At 55.8% G+C, this 19,778-nt stretch overlaps 3 long non-coding RNA genes across 5 annotated transcripts; 2 read left to right on the plus strand and 1 right to left on the minus strand.

Moving 5' to 3' along the window:
* Positions 1-1,834: 1,834 nt before the first annotated feature.
* Positions 1,835-8,212, minus strand: LOC134470989 (uncharacterized). The gene is made up of 3 exons (XR_010040285.1): positions 7,881-8,212; positions 5,533-5,780; positions 1,835-2,218 (listed from the first exon to the last, which is right to left on the minus strand). It is a non-coding gene; the product is annotated as an uncharacterized LOC134470989 (long non-coding RNA).
* On the plus strand, positions 2,216-6,418 carry LOC111755646 (uncharacterized). Of its 3 annotated transcripts, XR_010040283.1 has the most exons (7): positions 2,216-2,629; positions 3,694-4,225; positions 4,318-4,550; positions 4,640-4,765; positions 5,344-5,406; positions 5,814-6,062; positions 6,192-6,418. It is a non-coding gene; the product is annotated as an uncharacterized LOC111755646 (long non-coding RNA). The 3 variants fall into 3 exon arrangements; XR_010040282.1 differs by having other exon boundaries at positions 4,640-5,406; XR_010040284.1 differs by lacking the exon at positions 5,344-5,406.
* Positions 8,213-9,155: 943 nt separating the features above from the next.
* On the plus strand, positions 9,156-17,356 carry LOC134470990 (uncharacterized). Its single transcript, XR_010040286.1, has 4 exons — positions 9,156-9,417; positions 10,909-11,110; positions 16,311-16,489; positions 16,675-17,356. It is a non-coding gene; the product is annotated as an uncharacterized LOC134470990 (long non-coding RNA).
* Positions 17,357-19,778: the final 2,422 nt, after the last annotated feature.

Here is a 19,778-nt window from a genome sequence, read left to right on the forward strand (position 1 = left end):
GTGAAAGGCTGGTGGGAGAGAGGCATAGTAGGATCTGGTGGTGGAATCAGGTGCCAGAGCAGCTGGAGGGACCAGGCCTCCTTGTTCTGCCTCCCTGGGGGCCTGCCTCCTCTTTGCCTTGCAGTTCCGAGGACTGAACTGAAGGCCTTCACACCCAGCTGTGTCCCTGACATTTATTTATTTACATTCGTTGAGACAGAGGCTCACCAAGTCTCTAAAAGGCCTGTGTTGCAACCAGTGTGCAGTCCTCCTGCCTCAGCCTCCAGAGTGCTGAGGTGGCCACTGCAAACCTGACGCATTGGAGGGGCAGTGGAAGTGGGTCACACCCAAGGGCAGGGAGAGGGCCCAGGGTTGGAGACTGGGCCTCCCTTCCCCCGGAGTTGAAGAGGTGCAGCGTCTTCTTAGTGGTCACCTTGGCTGCATCTTCTAAGTCATTTCTCCTGCCTCTCCTGTGGCCCCGTTGTGGAATTTCATGAATGGTCAGCCCTTGCCAACTCTAACTCAGCTTTCCATGACTGCAAAAGCTAGCAGAGAAAATCGGCTTATAAGGAGAAAGGACTGATTCGGACAGGGTTTCAGAGGTCCCAGGCCGCGATTAGGGGCTGCACAGAAGCTAGGGAGGACTAGAAGGGCGTGGCCCCGCCCCCTCTGAGGCCTGACTCCTGATGACCTGCAGCCTTTCCACAGGCCCCGCCCCTTAAAGTGCTAGATTCCTCCAACCGTCCCCACCGGACCAAGCCTAGGACGGTACAGGGACCCTCCACTGACTCACTGTTTAGGTTCGCCAAGGACTGTGGAATCCAGTACAGTGTCCAGGGCAGGATCACCTCCTGTGCACGGTGACCCTTGTCATCCTGTGGGTGACCTCAGCTGTCACCACAAGGCAGGAGACAGGATCGCCCCTCACCTTTGCCTGGGAAGCCCCGGGGGCATGGGGAGCATAGCCCTCCAGCCATGCATGACCAGAAGGTGCCCTCTCACCCTCCTCCTCAGGCCTCCTGGACCCTCTGCAGAGGCCAGCAGCCATGACCTCCCCCATGGCCTAGCTCCTCAAAGCGTGGCCCAGTACTGTGCTCTTTTCCACCATCTCTGTTTCTCACACAGGCCCCTGGTTGGGAAAGGGTAGAGGGGCTGGGAGAGCAACCCCTTCATCAGGACATCAGGAAATGCGATATGAAGTAAGGAGGGATGCTGTCTATACCCAGAGACCGTGCAGGACAAGCAGCAAACCGTAGGGGCCCTCCAAAGGAGGAGTTCAAATGTTTGTTGTTTTCATGCTATTTAGGTTTCCATTCATTAAAAAGGCAGGGTGGCACAGGCCTGTAATCCTAGCACTTGGGAGGCTGAGGCAGGAGGATCGATGGGGGTTCAAGGCCAGTATGGGCCACATAGTGAGTTCCAAGCTAGCCTGAACTACATAGCAAGACCGTGTCTCAAAAACACAAAACAAAAGTAATAATGAGCCTTTACTTTTACAATATTCCTGAAGCTGCTGCCATTTGAAACACACAGATTCATCTGTGCCTGTTTATATATCCGCATGTAGACTGAGCAGGTTCTGTTCCTGCTCCAGATTACGGTTGTGTCTTTCTGTCACTTTTTCTCCCTGTTGAGCTACAGTCTGATCCTCTTATGTAAAATTGACAGGGTCTTCATACCAAGCTGGCCTCAAAGTCACTATATGACCCAGGTTAGCCTTGAACCCAAGATCCTCCCGCCTCAGCTTCCCAAGTATGTAACGGGATCACACACAGGTGTACAATGCTAGGCCTGGCTTGCAAACCAGCCTTTGGTTTTCACATCAACCATGCTCATATAATACTAGCCTGGAGACTGGAATGTTTACCATTTAATTAGTTTTGTTCATTTTCCTGTCTTGCTAACCGTGATGTTTAATTCCACATGTTGGTTGCACTGTTTCTTACTGGATTTAGAAAACTCAGTAATTGTGCTGTGATTACCCAGGTGTTACAGGACAAGGTTGGGTGAGAGAGGAAGGCATGCAGGCGGTGAGGGTTTCCTGGGGCTGAGGCACAGCTAGCTTGCCTGAGCCCTGGCTTCCAGGCCCTGCACTAGGGAGTGGAAAAGGACAGAGTGCTGTGGAAGACATGATCTTGTATTCTTATTTTTGTGCAGAACCGTGGTAGGAATCCTCCGCACAGTCTGATCAGGAAGCCAGATGTCTTAGTCACCGTCCTCCTTGCTGGGATGCCTGTGGCTTGAAGGAGGAGAGGTTTATTTTGGCTTGTGTTTTGGTCTCTGGTTTCTCGGTTCCAAAGAGGAAGCCACGTGGCAAAGGGACTGGCGGAGGAGAGGGGCTCACTTCCTGGTGGCCAGGAAGCTGAGTAGGAAGGATAAACCCTCCTGGGTCAACACCTCACTGTGGACCAGGCCCTGCCCCCAGCCGGGGGTCAGTCACAAACTGTCATAACCCAGCACCTTGCCAAAGCCCACCTATGGGCACCTGAGGGACATCTGATGACTGAAGACAGCTGTCATCTTGCAGAAGGACATGCTCTGGGTCCCTGATCTGAGGCACAGGAGTGACAAAGGCTGGGCTGCAGGAAGTCACATGTGCTTGCTAAGTCCCAGAGCTCGGAGGAACAAAGCCTCACGGGGACTGGAGAAGGTAAGGAATACAGCCTCACCCATTTCATCCGAGAGACAAAGGCACAAAGGTGAGAAGGCATGAGAGGGGCTGTTCCCGGGCCAGGGCCAGGCTAGTGGCCAGACCATCTTTGGTCCACAGGGCTGGTGCAACCCTGTGTGTTTCTAGTTGTCCCCTCACTCCTGTTGTCTCTCTTGACCCAGTCACCTCACCTCCAGCCTATATAATGGAGTTAGCACCCACCTTGCAGAAGAGGAGGCTGATGGTTACAAAGAAAGCTAAATGCCCTGAATATCTGCCTGGGAACCCACCTGCCTGGTGAGGGGCCCACAGATGCTGTTCCCTCGCTCGTTTGTTTCTGAGTTAGGGTTTTGCTGTGCAGCTTGGATTGGGCCTGAATTTGCTGCGTCACTTTTGGGTGCTGGGATCCTGGGCCACTGCCATCACTGTCACAATCTCCTCAGTGACTCTCAGGGACATCGTGCACCAGGCTCTGAGTCCCACTCTCGGAGTCCCGATGGCCGTGCATTTTCCAGTGGTGGGGGAGGAGCTGGGCAGCTTTCCTGTGTGTGCTCTGCCACCCACAGCCTTTCCACCAACTTGCACTGCCCAGATGGGACAGTGTCCACACAGCAGGCGGATGGTGACAGCCAAAGGCACACAGCAGGTCCTCTCTGAGCTCTGAAAGTCTGGACTATGGAGTAAATGAGGCAGGCATGCCCCTAGATCAAGCATCCCCCACTCCCCACCAGCAGGACCTGGCCACTTACTAGCTCAAGGGTCCATTTTCCTATGCAAAACCCTGGGATGGTGATCCTGCCCGCAGATCTCTGGGGCTGCCCTGGCCACCATCAAAGCACTTTTGTCTTTTTTGAGACAAGGTCTCACCTATGTAGCCCCAGGTTGGCCTCACACTTGTGCCAATCTTCCTGCCTCCTGGCCGGGGAAGCACTTTTAGTGTTGTTAGCAGAGCCAGTTAAACCACACGACCAAGTTTTGCTGCAGGTGGGACCTGCGCACAGAGCCTGCAGCTGGGGCTGGTGGTGGCTTAACATTCCCTTTGCTTCTCTGATTCACCCTACCAGATGCCGAGGTCCTGAAGTTGTGGCCGCCTGGCCTGGATGGGCTATCTGTGTCTCTGGCTTCAGTTCCAGGCTCTTTGCCCAAGGTCCTGCAGGACTCGCCAAGCAAGATAAAGATGACACTACCACGCCTCCGGGGCTGCTCTGCGTGCCACAGGGGCGCAGGTGTCCCCTCCGAGCCCAGTGGGTGCATGACCCATGCCAGGAGGCTTGGGCCAGCACTGGGAGTGCCTAGGAGCCCCAGGTATTCCAGGCTAGAGAGGAGCAGGGGCAGGTGGGGCCACCAGAAGCTGAGGTAAGGCCAGGGGCAGGGGTGACAGTGCATGCAGGGTAGCCTGGGGAAGACAGGGAAACTGAGGCCCAGAGATGGGCTAGGCCCTAGTTTCATGGGCACTGGCACATGTGGGGCCTGTTCAGAGCAAAGTGGCCCCGAGTCAGTCACTCTCCTCTTGGAGACGCTTGTGAGTCCTAGGAAAACGCACTGTATCACTGAGACACAGGCTGCGAGGGCACGGCCTGCATGACACCTAAGCAGGTGAGAAGCGCTCAGTGCCTGTGATGCTTCTGGCTCTCTCCTCCTTGGTTCAGGCTTCTGGTCACCCTGACTCTCCTCATCTGTGACTCCAGGTGTTGAGCATTCAGCCACTGGCTCTGTGGTCCTCTGGGATTCATGCTCAGCAGACTATGGCTCTTCCACCAGGAAGAGCGACCTCCAAGGCGGAGAGGAGCACTGTGGGCATTTGGGCCCCTGCCGCTCCAGTGAGATCACCAAGTAGCTTCCATAGTCCCCTGGGCAATGCACTTTCTCCCCGTGGGCATTGCTCCCGTCTACCATCTGCACCTTCCACTCGGAGCTCCAGGTAGCCTCACTTTCCGGCTGTCCTCTCCACCAGCAGGTGGAAGGAGCCTGTCCCAGGCCTGAGAGCCCTTTCTGCCTCCCCTCTCGCAGCTTCTCTGTACTGCTCCTCTGGGTCCCAAGCATCTGAAAGACTCCAGTTCTCCTCAAGGCCCACCAAGCACCAGCACTTTGTGGAAAAGGCCCGAGGCTCACCACATGCTGGACCCTCACCTGGGAGTAAGGGAGAGCTCGGGAAGGGAGGCTGCAGGGCTGGGGACTTCCCAAAGCACAGTGGCTGCCACAGAGGTCACAGTGTCCAGCCAGAAGTTCACCACGTCCCAGCCTGCACGCCGTAAGCAGCCCGCCCTCTGCCTTCCACCTGGCCCCAGGGTGCTGTGGTGGCCTGCTCAGTGTCTGGTGTCCACTGAGCCACATGGACTGCCCCAAACTGCATTTCCCAGAACTCTACCTGGAGCTCTGGGGTAGGCAGCCGCAGGGGCCCCTATGAGAGGTTTGTTGGGCAGAAGTGAGGCTTGGCCATCCTGCTCTAGGGACTCATGCAAGCTAGAAGTGACCTAGCTTGTAGATTGGTATGGCTGAGGGCCTGCAGTTCCCAGCTATCTTTGCTCAGCACGTGCGGCTGGGGGGGGGGCGCCAGATTGCCCCACTGGTCCCCTGTGTCCTGGAGATGGAGGCCTGGGAGCCAGACGCATTGCCAACATGTACTACGCCCCCAGACCTTCAGCGACCTCAGCCCCACAGGGACATAGAGACAAACTCCTCTCAAACTAAGGGATGCACCCCCATTATCTTAGGCAAACCCTTCTCCTCCTGTCCTCCGCGAACAGAGGTCCTCGGGTCTTCCACTGTGACCCCAGGTGGGTGACAGGGGGTGGCTGTGTGGATTCCCTAGTTGGTCAGATGCATGAGTGACAAAGTAGGGGCTGGGACCCTGCGGCAGAATGGGCTTGGTGACCACAAGGCCGCTGAAGCCGCTCCATTACCTTGTCTGATGTCTGTCCGCTGAGAGACCTTTGGGTTATGATCACCAGCAGGCTCAGCCAAACAAGTGCGTGTGGTTTCTCTTCCTGTTAGTCCCAAGGGCAAAGGCCCTGGGGTTCGGGCGGCAGGGAAGGGGGACAAGGCCTTTACGCCTCACTCTTCTAGCTGTCCGACAGGCCGAGCTCTTTGGGGTCTCGTTTCCAATTTGCCACAGGTGGACTTGTTCATAAAAGGTAATAGAGAGAGAACTCTGTGGGAAAATGACATGTAATCTTATGTGCAGGGAGAAAAGAACGTCACCAGACTCCAGGAGGCGATAAACAGGGTTAGAAAAGAGGTGACATAACGCAGTGAAGTGGATTCGCTCCGCTGCTCTCTGTGCCCTGGAGAAACGGTATCCCTTGACAGTTTATGGAATATTTCAAAATAACCAGGAGAGTGCAGGGGGTCTGGCACGCAGAATGACGCACATTCAGCAATGTGGAAATGCAATTACTTGGATTTCACCACAACACTGCAGACTGGTATTATGGTATGTACCCCATAGAGATTTATAAATACCATGTGTCAAATTTTAAATGTTTTTCTTTATTGTGGTGGGGGGCTCACTCAGGCTAGGCAAGTGCTCTATCCCAGCAGAACTTTCTGTTATTTTGCTCAGTTGCCCAGCACAGCCCGGAACCTGCAATCCTCTTGTCTCAACCTCCACCTCCAGAGTAGCTGGGATCACAAGCGTGGGATACCAGGCCCAGTTTAAAGAAAAATGAAAGTACAGTAAGGAATGAAGACATCTTCTGTCCATGTAGCAGCTCCTTTTAGTGAATGTGGTCAGTATGCACTGTCATCACAGACTAATAAAAATAAAATGCAAAAATAAATTTTAAAGAATTACAGCCCTTGTAAATTTTTTTGTATTAGTGGTTTTTATCCCCTGCAGGCTAAGAAAAAGAGAATGTAAATTACTAATGTGAAAAATTACTTTTGAGACAAGTCTCACTGTGCAGTCACGCTGACCTTGAACTTGTGGCAATCCCTTGTCTCAGCCTCCCAAGTGCTGGGAGTACAGCCGCGTGCCACCACGTGTGCTCAAAATTGAAAAGGCAGTCACAACCATAGATCTCATGGACACTAAAATAATAAAGAAAAATTAAGAACAAAAAACACCCTAGCCAATTTTTAAATTTTTTTTTGTCTTTTTCCTTTTTATCAGTACTGGTTATCGAACTCACGACTGCCTGCTTACAAGGCAGGCGCTTATGCTGCTGAGCTAAATCCCCAGCCCCTATCCTAGCCAATTTTTAAGAACACACACAGACATACCGCATCCTTTGCTGGAACCTTCCTGAGCACATAGTCTCTGTGCCAGCACATTCGCACCCCCGGCAGGGTGCCAGGAGTCTGGGTGAGTGTCATGTAGCCCCCACTTTGAGCAAGCAGGTCCCCGAGGTGCAGCCCCAGGGGTCAGGGTTGGCTTCAGCTGCCCGAGCTGGGCAGGCCAGAGGACTTGCCCAGGGCGCATTGGGAGTCCAGGGTGTGGAGACAGAGTGGTGGGATCTCAGGAGCCACTGGTCACCAGAGAGGGCTCGTAGCTGCCTTTGGGCCCAACACAGATGGGGATGCAGAGGGCAGGCTACAACAGTCTACATGCTGCCTCTAGGAACTGGGCTTGGGCAGGGTGGGGTCCCTAGGAACCCTGTGTCCCACCATGGTTTTCCTGTGTCCTCAGTGCGGCTGGGACATCCTGGGGCCCCAATACCCTGGGGTGACGTTGATCGGATACCATGCATCCTCACAGAACCTGTCATACTGCCCGGGGGACAGACAACTGCAGTTTCTAGATCTGGGCTCATGTAGTAGCGTGGATTTGCTCTCCGAGGTTTCAGTTTCCTATAATCAGCCTGGGTCCAAAAATATATGGGAAATTCCAGAAGGAAACAATTCCTATGTTTTAAATAGCTTTCACTGCCGTGCAGTGTTACGGTGCTATGTGACTGCAGTTAGGATTGCTAACCTCTTGCTGGGCCTGCTTTGCCTGCCAAACTTTCCCATGGATGTGTGCCTGCAGGACATGTCACAGCCTAGGGGCTTGGTGCTGCCTGGAGCTGCAGCCTCAAAGTGCTTGGAATGCAGGGGAGACCCCATGCACGAGGTTTCCACGTTTGTGGGGTCTCCCCACTCCTTGGTGCAGACACACAGAGGCACTGCCATCCTGCTTCTGCATAGCGGGCACCTCCAGCTGGTGCTATCTGTCGCCAGGTGCTGTGAGAGCCCCCTGTGCCCCAGGCTGGTGAGACCCATATTGTCCAAGTTGGAGGAGCTTCAGACCCTCTCATGGCTACAGCTCTCATACCTGGGGTAGCTTTTGGGCTCCACCATCCTCACTCGAGCCGCTGGTGCCTAGGGTCCTGCAGGAGGGTGCCTGGAGGTCAGCGCAGGCTGTGGTGGGCGCAGCCTTGTACTCCAGGCCTGTGCTCACTGGCTTCCAGGATTGCAGCTCCAACTTGTGTTGGCTGAACCCAACCGGCCTCCCCTCTTGCCTTGGAACCAACCTCACAGACAGCCTGGCAGCAGCTGCACCCCCAAACTGCCTCCCCACTCTCTCACAGGCCAGGTCCTCCAGCTCTGGCTGGGACTTTCTTGATGGAGCACAGCATGGTTTGTGGGATCATATCAAGTGTGCCCATAGGCTTGGGGCGGTCAAGCTCCTGTCTGCTCCTGGCAGTGGCCCAAGTCACCACCTCTGCCTCTAGTGTTCCTCCTTGCCCCTGCCCACGCCTGGCACAGAACTCAGACGCCAGCATTTCCCGTGCCGCCCTCGATCTCCACAGGCCTCCACCACCCTCTGTGTTCCCTTCTAGCACATAGTTGTGGTGCTTCGTAATAGCCGGTTTGCAGCTTTATTATTGCCTGTCTTTCCACTAGACTGTTAATTTCTCAAAGGCGGGACCACATCCATCTCGTCTGCTGCTATACACTCAGCCCTGGCACAGTGCCGCAGACACACACAGTGCTGGTGATGGGCAGGGAGTAAACGTGGCACGTGGGACCCCACACTGTGCCATGGGAAAGGACTGTGGGTCTCACACACCTCTCTGTCCCCTGCCCAGCACTGCCACCAAGGACTCCCACGGTCAGGTGGCGAGAAGGGGCTGCCCTGGGGAAGGCTCAGCCCTGGGGACCCTGAGCTTCAGGCAGCTTAACCACTTAGGCAATGCTCTAGGGCAGAAAGTGGAGAGAAAGAAGAGCACTGACTGGTGCATACCAGGGCCTGGGAGGTGCATGGTCCGGAAGCAGTATGTAATTGAAAGTCATTCACTGAAAACTCATCTCTTCTGCCACAGAGAAGCTCCCCCGCTTCTGCTGCATTAGGGATCCGTGACAAATACTGCTTGCTGGGTTAAGGTGAGTGCCCATGGTAACATGAGTAACCCGCCAGGTATACCTCCTGGTATTCATTCCCTTGACAAAAGCCCAAGGTAACATCACTGAATCACACAGAAAGCAAGGCCAGGAGGTCTTGGCCGGGGAGGAAGGAGGGTAGAGCTTGGATTCCCTGCTTCCTTTCTTGGGCTCACAGGCCTTGCTGTGACCTGTGAGGTTTGACAAACTTGTTTGTTCCAGATCTTCAGAGCTATCTCCTGGGTCCAGATCCCTGAGTGCGAAAGGTCCTTGTAACTAGGTGAGTCCAGATAAAGGTCACTCCACTGTGAACATGGCCTGAAAAGCAGACTTTCCGAGGGTGCACCCATGTCCACTGCAAGAGAGGCACCAGGAGGCTCCTGGCTGGAGCAGGGACACTGGGATTTCACTCCTGCGTTGATCTCTCAGGACTTGGATGTTTTCAGCAGTGAGAAGCTGCTCTGAGGCATGCAGAGGGGTGATTTGGGGTGAGCTCATTTTCCCACACAGGTTTGGGGGAGGACAGGGTAGGAATGGGGCTGACTCTGCCAGCCCTCCAGACTGAAGGTTCACCTGGTTATGCCAGTTGGCTGTTGGGGTCACACAAACCCCAGTGTGGGACTTGTGAGCGGGTCCTGATGGAGGCAGCCTTTCTTTCTTTTTGAGTATGAGCCTGGGGTGACTCAGTTGGGAATGTTTGAAATAACTGGCCTTGAATTTGAAGTTGCCACAACAGAGACAACTTCAGTCTTCATGCACTGTGGTCACAGAAGGATCAGTTCAGCATCCTTGCCCCGAGCCTTCCCCCCACCCAACTTGGCCGCACATCTTCCATGGCCCCAGGTCCCATTCTCCCCTCCAGGAGTTGCGAACTTCTGTTTTAAAGTCACCACAGGTGAAGCAGGGGCCTTTGTCCCCCGTAGCTGCCTTCTCTGCAGCAGTCCCCATAGTCTCCAGAGGCGGGGGTACTGCCCACGCTGGGTACAAGGTGGTCACGGCAGTGCCTCCAGAGCTCGTGCCAGGCTTCCTGTGTTTTGCATGTCACTGCCTGGCCTTCTGAGTTCTCCCTAAGGGCTGGGCAGCAGAGCCTGTTCTTTAAAGCCCATTGTTATACGACCTCACACTTGCCAGGCAGGTGCTTATGACACTGAGCTAAATCCCCAGCACCCAAGCTGTAACTTCTAAACTGGCTTAAATCATGGCCTGAGACGGTTCCTTCTGGTAGGATTTTTAGCTGTTGTCTTATTTTTTGTGGAGGGAGGGCAGTGTCTCTCTATGCGGTTCAGGCTGGTCTTGAACTCACTATGTAGCCAGGCTGGCTTTGAACTTGCAATGATCCTCCTGCCTCAGCCTCCTGAGTGTGGGGTGACAGGCATGTGCCACCATGCCTGGCTTTAGCTGTTGTCCGGAGTGCTACCAAAACCATATCTGTTCAAAGATGAAGATGAGGTTTGGCCCCACGGCCAGGGCCAGGAGTGGTGAGTGTCCTTCCTTTCCTTTCTGCTGTTCAGAGTCCAGCCATCTTCTCTCCAAATGTTGGGGTGACCTGAGGCTCGTATGCCCACTGCCAGGCATCCACAGCTTCCACAGGTTTCTGCCTGCTCACACGAGGTTCTCATGGCCGGTCTTTGTGGGGTTTCTCAAAGCAGCAGGGTATACCTTTCTTAATCCATGAACTATGGTGGAAGGGGACACCCTAGTATCCCCCAAAATTCTTAAACACATGACCTGCAAAATGTTGGCCATTTAGGGCTGGGAATTTAGCTCAGTGGTATAAGTGCCTGCCTGGCAAGTACAGGGTCCTGAGTTCAATTCCTAGTACAAAAAAAAAAAAAAAGTTGGTTGTCAGAGCACTTTGGATTTGGGGTTTTGGGTTTTCAGATGAGGGATGCCCCTCTGGTAAATTCTATGTGGATTTTCCAAAATCCAGAAAGCCTCTCAAATTTTTTTAAAAATCAGATTTTATTGATGCATTTTAGATACACATAATGAATGCACTCACCACGGGGAATTTCTACCTGTACGTGATCTATCTCAGCTCAAATCTCACATTGCTTAAGAAGACGGTCTTGCATGATGGCGTGGTCACGCCCAGGACGGGCACTGACCTTTCTAGACAGGCTCACGCCTACTCGAACCACTTCCTGGCCAGCGATGCTGCCCTCACTGGCTCCGAGTCAGGTAGGTGGTGAAGTCCCTACTCCTCAGTCTCCCTGCCCCACCCCCTGCCACTGCTTTCTTCCCATTGTCAGGGCTCCCTTCACACCCCCCATCAACCTCACTGTGAGATCCTGAAACTGTCCTCTCTGTTGTCCTTGGAGCTTCACTGTATCCCTGGCCCTGCCCTCCCCTCCCAGCTCTGGTCCCCACTCAGCCCCCTTCATAGCTATTTCTCCGCACCGCAGTCCCTGTGGCTTCTGTTATTAACCCTCAGACATGGAGGAGGGGAGAGGCAAGCACGGGATTCTGCTCCAGCTCCCCATGGCTGTCGACACCCAGCTCAACCAGCCAGGCCACAGCGATCCCTACCCCACCTATCTTCACCAGGGTCTCGGGGATCCGGGCTCCACTGCTGCCCTGGTTCCTTTGCCCCCGCCCCCCATCCTCTCTCCCTGACTTACTCTTCCTGTCTCCTCCCATGGCTGCTGCTCCAGCCCAAGAAGCACTTACCAGTGGCAGGGACTCAGGCCTTGTGCGACACTCCTCAGAGGACTGGCAGAGGTGCCCTGGGTTCTGTGCCCCTGGACAACTTCTGCTGACTTCTCTATGCTGGCGCAGGCCACCTGCAGCCCTCGTGTTTTCACAGCCGAGGCCCAGAGGTTGACTTGCTCTCCCTGCAGAGTGAGGGCCCCAGGGTCTGGACTCCGGGCTCCTGTGCATTTGCCTTATACCCATGCTCAGATGCTGGCTGAGACCCTGGGGTTCTCAGATGCTGGCCGAGACCCCAGAAAGTGTCCTCTTCTTGAAGCCTGCTCCCCCTGCACTGGGGGCCAGCCAGCAAGGGGTCTAAGGAGCAAGACTGGCCTCCGCCTGAGCAGTACAAGATGTCCCAGCCCTGTGGCCCTGGGTCTCTAGCAAGGGGCACCCCATGTAGCTGAGCCCACTTCTGTCCCCCAGCCATTCTGCTTCCATTGCCAGGGCCACCCAGAGTCTTGGCGTAGCAGGGCTCGTGGGGAGAGACTGGGGCAATGGCAGAAGCTGGGCAGTGCCCCAGATGCTGAGGCCCAGGGTCACTGCAGTTCAGGAGTCTGCTGCCAAGGGCAGGGAGATGACACCAGTGAACCACCCGCTGCCCTTCACTTGGAACCAGGGCCTCCGATCTCGGCCCCACCTGGCACAGAAAGTGCCAACCTGGAAGAAGACACTGCCCCCACTGTTTGCCAGACTCCGTGTCTCCGGGTGGACCAGGGCCGAAGATGGAGAGGTCAGAGAGAGAGAGAAGTCGTGGGGGAAGCAGAAGGTCCAGGCGAATGGCAGAATCACCCTACAGCAGGGTGGTACCCCATTACTGCGTGGAGCTCTCTCGTCATTGACCTGTCCCCTACCGTACGTGGCCTGAGGCCTCTGTGCCCCCAGAGATCTTGGCCTGGCTTCAGGGCATCTCAAGCCATCCGCTTTCACCCCTGCAGCAATGCTGTAACTATTGCTGGCCATGCCTGTGCCACCTTCCTTCTGAGAAGCCTTGTGACAAGGGCCTGCTGTGCCCCACAGTCCTGAGCACCAGTCAGGTGGGCTTCATCTGGGTCCTACTCACGAAGCACAGGAGATGGTGACCCCATGGCTGCCCCATGTGGGCACACAGGTGAGGCACAGAGCTAGGGGGCTGGGCTGCACCACCATCCTCAAGGCCTAAGGCATCTTCTGGACAGCCCACCTGGTCCACACACAAGGCCATTGCCGGCTGCCCGGGACTGTGCCAGGCTGGCCACATGTGTTACCTTGGTTTTTAAAGGTGCAGACTCATATGGGCTCCTGAGCCAGCCAGACACACCCTGCTCTTGCAGCCTGGGGACCTGGCCCCTGCACTGTCCAAGTGTCTTGTGTGTCAGTGCCAGCTCAGTCCCAGCCTCCAACCTGCAGTCTCTGTGGTTCTCAGCTGGGTCCTCCCTCCAGAGACCAATTTATGCCTGGTCCTCTGTGGCCTTGCTTTGACCTGGGACGCAACATCATCATGGGACCCAGGTACACCGTCACTGTAAGCTTCGTTCCATGTCCTCGTCAGTGTTGGGCTTCCACCCATGTCCCCCAACCTCACCCCACCGTCCTGTTCACCCACAGCCCTGCTCGCTGGAGGACGAGGAAGGAGACATGCTTTGACCCTGTGCCTGCACCCAGGCTGACTCTCCAGGGCTAAGGGTCCTGGTACAGCTGCCATCCCCCATGCCCTCCAGAGCCCCTTCTCAGCTGGCCCATGGCTCGTGCAAGGGTCTCTCTGCCACCCACCCCAAGGCCAGCACCCTTCTGTCCTAGAGTCATTCAGACCTTGGCCCCAGCCTCCTAAGCCTGGTTAGGCCAGTGTGGCCTGGACTCTGGCCACAACTGGGGCCTCAGCTGCCCCTGCCTGGGCCAGCGGATGGAGAGGGATCTGGAAGAGATAGGGAGGAAGGGTGCTGAGGAGATTGTATCCTTCACTGCTTCAGGCTGCTGCACACTGAGAGGCGCTGGATGACTGGTGGGAGGTGGAGACCCCCCAGTGTGCACGGGGACCATCTTACACCAGCACCACTGACTCCTCCCATCTTCACTGATGCAGGGAAAAGATGACTGTGCTCTTAGGGTCATTGTCCAGTGACAGGCGAAACCATCCCCTGCCCTAGGAGGAGCTGCTGGCCTGAGTGTGACACCCTGGGGTGCCACACAGGGTGACTCAGGGAGGACAAGCAGTGGGTCAGGCAGAGGACAGTGCCTGGACAGAGGCCAGCATGAGCAGGGCGGGATAAAGGAGCAAAAGGCCTGGAAACGGTCACCCGTCCTGCGTCATGGCCCAAGCACGCAGCACTGGACATGGAGGTCCAGCAGGGAAGGAGCCAGGGCCTAGGGCTTTTTCTGTGACAGCAATTTCCAGGTGGCTGGCCCAGATCCCACTTTCCAAGCACAGAGAAACAGGAGGCACAGGAGCTGGCTAGGGCTGGACTCAGCTGGCAGTGACCAGTCACTCAAGTCTCCAGGACCTGGTACCCCTTTCCACACCAGCAGGATAGGCACATGGTCCTGTGTCCTTGCGACTGGGTGGAGAGGGGATGTCTTTCTGGGTGCCAGGAAGGGGATGTGTTTAGCAGCTCGGGACATGCAGGCTGGCAGCTCTGAGATGGGACATGGGGCAGGCTGGCCAGAGTGACAGGACTGTCCTCGCAGTGACTTCTTAGCTGTCTGGACTTGGTTTCTGCACAGCTGGGAAACACAGAGGCTTCCTTGGATTTGCAGGGTGCTCGCTGTGTGTAGAAAGTGGGCAGGTGCCAGAGATGAGGTCAGGAGGAGGGCGAGGCCTAGTCACAGCAGGGACAGAGCAACTGCTGAGTGGTGCTACAGGACCCTGGAATGGGAGCCTGGGCTGGTCCTTGGCCAGCTTGGTGCACGGTGGTGGGGGTGGTCCCCACGCCAGGGTCCTGGGGGCACCTGCTTCCCCTGGTGACTCCCCTGACCAGTGCCTTTCCCAGGCTGCCTGTCTGGGCAGAAAGGCAGGGAGGCCCCGGCTGTACATCATCAGCTGGGGCAGCCTCCTGTCTTCGGCCACCTCATTGCAATGCTCTCGAAATGACAGGAGCTGGGACTCATGCAGGTTTCACACGTTCAGAGGCCAATCACACTTTCTAGTGTGCAGTCCTGGGGAGGTGGGCAGCCTGCCCTGGGTGATGAGCACTGAGTCCCAGGCTTTCGGCTGCTGCTCCTGCTCCTGAACACACACAAGGGCTGGGCCTCCAAAGCAGTCACAATGCACCATTGAGACCTGGCTGTCCTCGTGGGATTTCAGTGGCTGTACCGCCCCCAGGCCATGAGCGCTGTGAGAAGGGTTATCTGAATCCAATTCCTGGTGCTCTCAGGCCCCACTGCCACCGCCAGTAATTCTCTGATCCTGGTGGTGCCACAGCCAAGGTGGAGGCAGTGGGGACTTCGTTATCCACCTTGGTTCCCTGCTAATCAGGAAAACCCTAAGTCCTCCTGCAAGTCGGCATGCACGTCCCTGACTCACTGCAGGGTCATGTGACCCAGACAACAGCAGGGCAGCCATGGGTTGAGCCCCGATTTGTGATCTCTACTGGGCAGCTGCTTGACTACATCTGCTGTGGGACCAGGAAAGGCACCCAGGCTGCTGCCTCACCAAGGGAGGGCACTGCCTGGCAGGGTGAGCTGCCACCGCTCCCCTGGGGATCACAGCACTCAGGCAGGCAAAGCCCCACAAAGGCTTCCAGATGTTTCCTTGAGAAGTGAATCAGCAGCCCACAAATACCACCCCTAGACATGTCTGTGGGGAATGAGATGGATGTCCACCAGAAAACATGGCCCAGAAGGACCCTGGCAGCACAAATCAGTATAGAGTCACATGGTAGAATATTACTCAGCCACAAAAGGAACAGGCTGGTGACCTGGAGGGGTCTCACAAGAAGGCAGCTAGCCTCCTGTGATGATTCAAGGCCAGCCCAAACTGCACACAGTGAGACCCTGGCTCAAAAAACAAGGACGAAGGGCTGGGGATTTAGCTCAGCGGCATAAGCGCCTGCCTTGCAAGCAGGCGGTCGTAAGTTCGATCCTCGGTCCCGATAAAAAGGAAAAAGACAAAAAAAAAAACAAGGACGAATGCACAAACAAAAAGTTAATACTGGACAAAGCATAAGTCCCTTCTTGTGGTCCAAGACCCTGAAGGCCCTGCCAGCCCCACCGAGGCCAGTCTCGGGGGAGGGGCGACTCAGGGGAGCTGCCCACTGGCACGGGCTGATGGCAAGGGTCCCCATAACCTTGGCCCTTGGCTTCTCTCTCTGAAGGATAAGCCCTGCTTTCCCCCATCAGATGCACAGCAAAAGAAAACGTCTGCATTTGAGACAGGTATTCCTTTCCTGTCTGTCTTCCATCTGCACACAGACTTCTAGTCTTTTTCACGTTTGATGAAGGCCCCGGGGTGCCAGCACCAGGTCCTCATGAAGAGCTCTGAGAAGTCCTTTCCAACAGAACCTGAGGCCTGGGGCCCGCTGCAGGAACCCCAGGGAGACTGTGGGGTGTGCAGGCCCTTAAAGCAGCCAAGGGGCAGCTATGGAAGCCAGCGATGCAGAGGGCTTGGATGGCTGTGTGCACTCCTGTGCTCTACATTTGAGGTTTGCAGGGTGATCAGTGAAAGGGAACCTTTCTTCCCTCCTCCCACATGCTAATCTCCTGGGTTCCCAAGCAGTGATCACACTTTCCGACCACATCTAATCTCATCTGTAAGCCGAGCACTGGCGCCAGGGTCACAAGAGGACAAGGTCACCTCCGGACAAGGACACCGAATCTTGAGGGGCACACAGCATTCAGACCATTTGATGTTTTCACTGCCTGGGGCTCTGGTGGAGAGTTGGGAAGGGCAGCAGGGTGAGTTCCCCCTGGGATCCCTGATCTCAGAGGGGCCTGGGCAGGGAGAACCCAGGGGACAGGGGGATCTCGCACCCGCTGCTTGTGGGGTGTCAGATGTCTCTGACAGTGAGGCGCATTCACGGGCCCTTAAGCACCCTGTATTTTTTTTTTTTTTTTGTCTTTTTCCTTTTCATCGGTACCAGGGATCGAACTCACGACTGCCTACTTGCAAGGCAAGTGCTTATGCCGCTGAGCTAAATCCCCAGCCCCAGCATCCTGTATTGTAACAGCCGCTCCATCCCATGCTGGGCTATTCACCTCCACTAGAAATTCCATTTGACCCAGCTGTTCCCCCCAGGTACCTTTCAGAAAGAGCTAACGCTGTCATACTAGGTGACCCATGCATGCCCGTGTCCATAGCACTTTAATTCGCAACAGCTAAATCTTGGAAGTAGCCTGAATGCCCATCAGCAGATCAATGAACAAAGAAAAGGTGGTATACAGAAAACTACCCTGTCATAAAGAAGGGTGCGCTGGAGTCATTTTCGGGAAGACAGATGCCCCTGGAGACTGTAACATCCAGTGAATAAATGAGACACACAACTTAAACGACACATGGTTCCGCTTATATGAGAACCCAGAGTATAAATAAAGAGCAGAATAAAAGATGACAGTAGGAGGTAGGAAGATGGTTCTCAAGTGTTAGGGGGAGGGAGAGACAGGTGGGGATGGAGATGTGCTGTGCACGCGAACTGCTCCACACAGGAATGGAAGCCGCACACCTGCAGACGTAGATGGCAAAATGGACTGTTGCAGGAAGCAGGGTGGGCAGAGGGTGGTTGCCTGTGTGGGGTTGGAGCGGTGGGAAGAAGTGGATCGATCATACTGACCAAGCCCATACATGGAGAACTTCCAGAGTTCGTGAGGATGTCGTCATCAATGTGTAGCTGCTGAATTCACATACCTGCAGTCCCAGCTTGGAGGAGGCTGAGGCAGGAGGGTAGCTGTGAGATCAAAGGCAGGCAGGGCTACACAGTGAGACCCTGACTCACAAAAAAAAAAAAAAAAAAAAAGAAAGAAAAGTTTGTAGAGGGCAAATCCATAGTATCTCACTAAATTTGGGATAGTCTGCATCTTTGGACCTAGTCTCCCACTTCCGGGAATTGACTCTGAGGAAACCACTGGCCACAGGCCGGGTTGTGTTGGGGCTGCTATGCTAGAGAGGCTCAGTTAGCTCTCCCGACATCCTGGCATTGGCAGCCCTGCTCCCCATGCAGCCTCCCTGCAGAGCTGGGGCGCACCCCAGGCCTTCGAATCTGTGACCCCAACTCCAGGCCCTAGAGCTTACATCACAGCGCTGCCCCCGGGAGGCCAACTCTGTCCTCTCTGTCTCCTTTGCCTCCTCACTGTCTAGCTCAGCCCTGTGGGTCCACACACGCACGCAGGGGGCCCTCACCACACAGCGCTCTCTGTCCTTGGCCACTGGGAAGCACCCAAATTCTCCTTCTCCTCCTCTCTTCCCCAAGCGGAGCAGACCCTAGGGAGAGCCACCGAAAGCAGGGAGGTTTCTGCGGTCCAGGCTGCAGCCCCTCAGCCTGACTAAGCCCGATGTGATCACAAGGCCCTGTCCCCAAGCCTGCGAGCAAGGCTCCCTGAGTGAGCCGGTCTGCTCAGGGCTAGCACAGGCCCCATGCGGAATGTCAGCACTTGCATCCGGGATGCTCAGGGCTCAGCCCGGCACCTAGCCCTGGTGAGCAGGGCCCCAGCCGCCTCCTCCCAGTGGTCACCTCTGTCTAGCACATGGCTTGGCCAATCCGATTCTCAGTGGCCTCAGGAAGCAGCTGCCGGGCATATCTTCCCCACTGGCCTGTGGCCCTGCATTCCCCTAGCTCAGGTCCCCCTGCCTTCTCCACCTTGTGAGGTGAGAAGTACGTGTACCCCTCGATGTCCCCATTGTGCCACCCACAGCAGGGCTTCTTCCTAACAGGTCCGTTGTACCACATTTTTCATCCTGAACATAAAGTCCACAGCACCATCCTGTCTCAGCCTTCCCAGTCAATCCCTAGCCCCTGGGGAACAACTCAACCTGTCCTGGGCCGCAGTCCCCTCCTGCCTTTCCTGTCATTGCCCACTGTGTAGAACTGGTCTCATCCACCACACAGGGAGACTCGGGCCAGATGGTGCAGGTGGGAACTGAGGACCACTACCCCTCTCCTGGATATGATCTCCAGAGAGCAGCCAGGCCTGGGGCTCAGGGATACCACCTACTGTCTGCCTACCACAGGGCCCAGCCCAGCCCCCCAGAGCCTGAGGCCAGAGGATGGCAAGCTGAGGTACCAGTCCAGGCAACACAGAGGGATTCTGTCCCGGTGCCACTGCCTCTGTTGTGTGTGACCCCCAGGGACGAGTCTCTGGCTGCAGAGGAGCTGGGCAGTCACAGCTGGAGCTTGCTCGGATTGCAGGGAGCCTGGTGGAGGGACCTGGATACACAGTGAGTCTGAGCCTGGCCGAATTCCTGCCCTCACAGAGCCTGGAGTCAAACCAACCCTGGCACTGGACGCAGCCACTGCTCCTTGATCCCCAGACGAGATCCCCAGACTTGGCCAGCTGGTGGGAATCAGCTCTGGCTGGACCCGGCCCTTCTGAGACACTGCAACAGGTCAGGTTCCAGTCACTGACCCTGGGGCAGGAAGCAATTCTGACCCCTCTTGGGAGTCAAGAGGCTGAGTATTCTTCCTTTGGCTCGGCGGGATCCCAGGAGGCCTTGGAAAGCAGCCAGTCCTGAGTTCACCCCGGATACTCCACTCTGGGGCGAGCAGGACTTAGCTGAGAGGACTTCTGAGGTGACTCCCCTGCCAGCATCCCATGATGACCAGGTGGTTGCTCCTTTAGCCAGGAGCCCGGGACTGGATTGTCTCAGCTTCAGAACCCATTCAAGGAGTTCATGGGGCTGCCCAACCGCTGGAATCCACTTAGCCTGGGGCTGATGACTGGCCCGGCCTTGAAGGGCTAAGGGACTGTCCCATTGCCATGCCCCTTGGACCCTGAAACTAGCCATGCAGGAAGGCCATGAGATGAGTATGGCTCACACTCAGGAGTCCTGCCCAGCCCCCCTCGATCTCATTGTGTCCCTACACACAGAGCGCCTCAGGATGTTGCTACTTTTTCGTCCCAAAGCCCACTCCTTCCTCTTTAGGGGCCAGTGGTATCCACAGCATGGTCGTCGTAGCCCTGTGTTACACGGTTCCCAGTAAACTTCCAGAATGGCCAGCATGAGTCACAATGGCTCCTTTTTCGTTGTTTTATT

This window comes from Cavia porcellus, unplaced genomic scaffold (assembly GCF_034190915.1).
Source record: "Cavia porcellus strain 051 isolate PalLab524CR breed Dunkin Hartley unplaced genomic scaffold, mCavPor4.1 scaffold_17, whole genome shotgun sequence".
Taxonomy (NCBI): Eukaryota; Metazoa; Chordata; class Mammalia; order Rodentia; family Caviidae; genus Cavia; species Cavia porcellus.